The sequence below is a fragment of the Cetorhinus maximus genome, chromosome 16, assembly GCF_964194155.1.
Source record: "Cetorhinus maximus chromosome 16, sCetMax3.hap1.1, whole genome shotgun sequence".
NCBI classification, from domain to species: Eukaryota; Metazoa; Chordata; class Chondrichthyes; order Lamniformes; family Cetorhinidae; genus Cetorhinus; species Cetorhinus maximus.
In genome coordinates, this window is record NC_135894.1 from 105,918,914 (window position 1) to 105,923,442 (window position 4,529).

At 41.0% G+C, this 4,529-nt stretch overlaps 1 pseudogene; it reads right to left on the reverse strand.

Annotated features, from left to right (window-relative positions):
• Positions 1–1,458: 1,458 nt before the first annotated feature.
• On the reverse strand, positions 1,459–1,733 carry LOC144692005 (cytochrome c oxidase subunit 7B, mitochondrial pseudogene; annotated as a pseudogene).
• Positions 1,734–4,529: the final 2,796 nt, after the last annotated feature.

The following is a 4,529-nucleotide window of genomic DNA, read 5'->3' on the forward strand; positions in this document are numbered from 1 at the left end:
TCTGTTTTTGTTTTAGGTGTAAAAAGGGTATTTGAAATGCTAATGAGCATTTTAAGATAAGTGGAGAGGAGTTTAGTCTTCAAAGAAACATGATAATTTTTTGCAACTGACAGGATAAATAGGACAATGTTCATTTTTCCCAAAAGGGAAAAAAGATTTTTATAGTATGAGAAAAGTAAACTCCAAAGACATATGGGAACAATGGGATTTACAGATTAAAAAGGAAGGGATATAGACTCATTGACACCGACAGCGCAGAGGGAGGTCATTCGGCCCATTGTGTCTGCACTGGTCAACAAAGATCTGACTACAACTAATCCCATTTTCCAGCGCTTGGTCCATAGCCCTGGAGGCTATAAAAATGCAAGTGAATATCTAAATACTTCTTAAATATTACAAGAGTTTCTGACTCAATCACCCTTTCAGGCAGTGAGTTCCAGACTCCCACCACCCTCTGGGTGAAAACATTTGTCCTCAACTCCCCTCTTAGCCTTCTACCTCTTACTTTAAATCTACGCCCCCTGTTCATTGGCCCCTCTACTAATGGAAAAAGTGCCTTTCTATCTACCCTATCTATGTCCCTCATATTTTCATACACCTATCAGGTCCCCTCTCAACCTTCGTTGCTCCAAGGAAAACAACCCCGGCCTATCCAATCTTTCTTCATAGCTCAGATCCTCCAGCCCAGGCTGCATCCTGGTAAATTACCTCTGCATCTTCTCCGGTGCAATCACATCCTTCCTATAATGTGGTGACCTGAAATGCACGCAGTACTCCAGTTGTGGCCTAACCAGCACCCGCAGTTCCAGCATAACCTCCGTGCTCTTGTATCCTACGCCTCGGCTAATAAAGGCGAGTATCCCATATGTCTTCTTAACCACCTTATCTACCTGCTACCTTCAGGGGCCTATGCATATGCACACCTATGTCCCTCTGATCTTCAATACTTTTCAGGATCCAGCGTATTTAAAGAAGGATGGTAGGTTGTATCAGGGGTGGTCATGTAAGATCTAAAAGATATATCGTGTGAAACAGACTTGGGGAAACAGTCTCTAGCCACTTTGCAGAAGTCTGCTGTTGCAATAACCAAAGTTGTGTTAAAAAGCATTTTGGAATTCCACTATCAACTAGGTGCTATGGTAACCTTGTTGGATTGCCTCTCTACATTTAAAATCTATTTTGGACTGTTGCCTTAAAGGGGGTGTATAGTGGGGAGTCAGATTAATTGGGAATTTTGGGATTTGTTATAATATTAAGTAACAGTGTAACTGTAATCTTGTGTATATGTTTTAATTCTTTTCTTTCGGTAACAAGTTTTTAAATTTAATTTTTAAAATCTCTAAAGGTGTTTTTTAAAGTCTCTATAATTTATTGATTTGCAATGAGGCCCAATATATAGAGGTAATCAGTACAGTAGAAGCCATGAGCCTAAAAGCAAATTTGCAATCCAGGCCACCTGTACTCAATTTCTTGCAAACACTTGGTCCATTCCTCTAGTCTTCCCTCCAATTTTGAGGGGTGATCTTGCCAATAGGAGACACATTCCATGTGAGCCCAGTCTGTGTCGCAACACAACTCTAGACTGTAACACAGAATGCTAATCCTCTCAAAAGGATGGCATTTCAATACTTGTCATGAAAGTCAGGACCAGTTTTGTGGTGAGCTTGTCTTGTTACAACTTGCCGAATGCTCCGACCAGACAGGGAAAGCAGGCTCTTGGTCAAAGGCACCATCTCCACTGCATGCCCATTTACCTTTCAGGAAAACAAAATGGTGTTAGTGGACTCATTACTTCTGAATTCAATGCACAAACCTTCTTGTAATAAATGCAAATTGCAAAACCGCTGTGATAGCATGGCCAAGTTTCCCTTGCGGATTTGGTCAGCCTGGCAAATACCACCTGCCGTATCCTAACATAAGTCACTCGCTAGTTTAGCTTCCTGCTACAGTAATTAACACCAATTGAACCAACTGCTTTCAGGTGATTGACAGATAACTGTCACTCCAGGCAGTTCTCTACTTCACAAGCTAACCTAACTTACTTGAAGGTTAGTACTATGTCAGATCTTGATTCTTAATCTATAGTTAAAACCTGAAAAGGACTTACTAGAATTTACCTCATGAACTTAATTTGCTACTTACTCAGTCTCCATCTCACTCCCGCTTGGTAGCCTATCTCCTCGTGCGCCCCTTACAGATCCTCACCAGTGTCCTGCACAACTGAAGCATAACCTCTCTACTTTTCTATTCAATTTCCCTCGCAACAAATGATAACATTCTTTTAGCTTTCCAATTATTTCCTGTACCTGCATACTAGCCTTTTGTGATTCAGGCACTATGACACCCAGGTCCCTCTGAATCTCAGAGGTCTACAATTTCTCACCATTTAGATAATCACTCACTCACTTTTCAAGAACTGCTTTATCCAATTCAGTGTCACGGGGATTCGGAGCCTATCCTGACAGGCAATGGGTGCTAGGCAGGGCATTTAGATAATATGCTTCTTTTTTATTCTTCCTGCGAAATGGACAATTTCACGTTTTCCCACATTATACTTTATTTTTCAGATCTTTGCCCACTCGCTTAACCGATCTATGTCCCCTTATAGCCTCCTTATGTCCTCTTCAGAATTTATTATCCTACCTATCTTGTATCATCAGCAAATTTAGCAACCATACTTTCTGTCCCTTCATCTAATTCATATATATAAATTGTGAAAGGTTGAGGCCCCAGCACTGATCCCTGTGGCACGCCACTCATTACATTCTGCCAACCAGAAAAAGACCCATTAATGCCTATTCTCTGTTTTCTGTTAGCTAGCCAATCTTCTATCCATGCCAACATGTTACCCCCTGCACCATGAGCTTTCATTTTCTGCTATAACCTTTGATGTAGCACCTTATCAAATGCATTCTGAAAATCTAAGTACAGTACATCCACCAGTTCCCCTATATCCACAGCACATGTGACTCCTTCAAACGACTCCAATTGGTTAAACATGATTTCCTTTTCACAAAACCATGTTGACTCTGCCCGATTGCATTGAATTTTTCCAAATGCCCAGCTATAACATCTTCATAATAGCTTATAACATTTTTCCTATGACAGATGTTAAGTTAACTGGCCTGTAGTTTCCTGCTTTCTGTTTCCCTCCCTTTCTGAATAAAGGAGTTACATTTGCTATGTTTTCATCTAATGGAACCTTTTCTGAATCCAGGGAATTTTAGCAAATTAAAACCAACACATCAACTATGTCAGATAAAAGCAAAAACCTGCGGATGCTGGAAATCCGAAACAAAAACAAAAATACCTGGAAAAACTCAGCAGGTCTGACAGCACCTGCGGAGAGGAATACAGTTAACGTTTCGTTAACAACTATCTCATTAGCCACTTCTTTTAAGACTCAAAGATGAAGTCCATCAGGACCCAGGGATTTGTCAGGCCGCAGGTCCAACAATTTACTAAGTACCACTTCCCTGGTGATAATAATTTTTCTGAGTTCCTCCTTCCTTTTCAATTCCTGATTTACAGCTATTTCTGGGATGTTACTTGTAGTGAAGAAGCAGCAATATACCTGTTCAATTCATCTGCCATCTCAGGATGTGATGAGTGGAGTCCCACAGGGGTCTGTGCTGGGGCCTCAACTTTTTACAATTTACATCAATGACTTAGATGAGGGGAGTTAAGGCATGGTAGCTAAATTTGCAGATGGCACAAAGTAGGAAAGTATGTTGTGAAGAGGACATAAGAGGTTTGTAGATGGATTGTTAGGAAATAGAGATAGTTTAAGTAAGTTATATATGTGTGGGTATGTTAGGAATAAGGTATATCTTTAAGTTTAAGTTCAATTTATATATTTTTTCTATTTGTGGGTTAAAAGGTGAAACCTGGGAACTAGTTTCATTTTTGCCTGGAGACAGGTCTAAAGTTCTGTTTGTATACCTGTATTTCTAATGACTTTAATGACCCTTGAAGTGGAGAGCTGTGTTTTCAAGTAGGGGATAGTGTTTTAAGAAAGTTTAAACAAGTTAGGAAAAACTGTACTGTTGCCTAGCAACTGGAGGCCCCACAGAGATAGAAGGGTAGTTTGAGTTCAGTTGGAAGCAGGTGCAGCATAGGAGGGAAAGATAGCAAGTCCCAAACCAAAGCTCAGTTGAAGCCAAGACTACGGAGAGAAGGGGCAGCAGAGGGACAGATAGCCAGTCCCAAACTAAAGTTGAAGCCAGTTGCCAAGAGAAGCTGGACACAGGAGAAGGAGCAGCAGAAGCAGGTTCCAGAAACTAAAGAAGAAAGCCCCAAAATCTATGGGAGTGGAACAGGAAAGGTCCCAGAGGGACAGTCTAGTCTAAGGACAGGACAGGAATCTGGAAAAAGTCCTATTCTGTGCAAGTGAAAGTAAGGAGCAGAGAGGAAGGCTCCAAGCCTAAAGAGAAGAAAGTTGCAGGAAGCAGACTTAAAGCAAAATAGAAGCTGGAAGATCCAAGGGGGCAGCTGAAGGTCTGTAACTCTTTACTATGGGCATGTGAAGC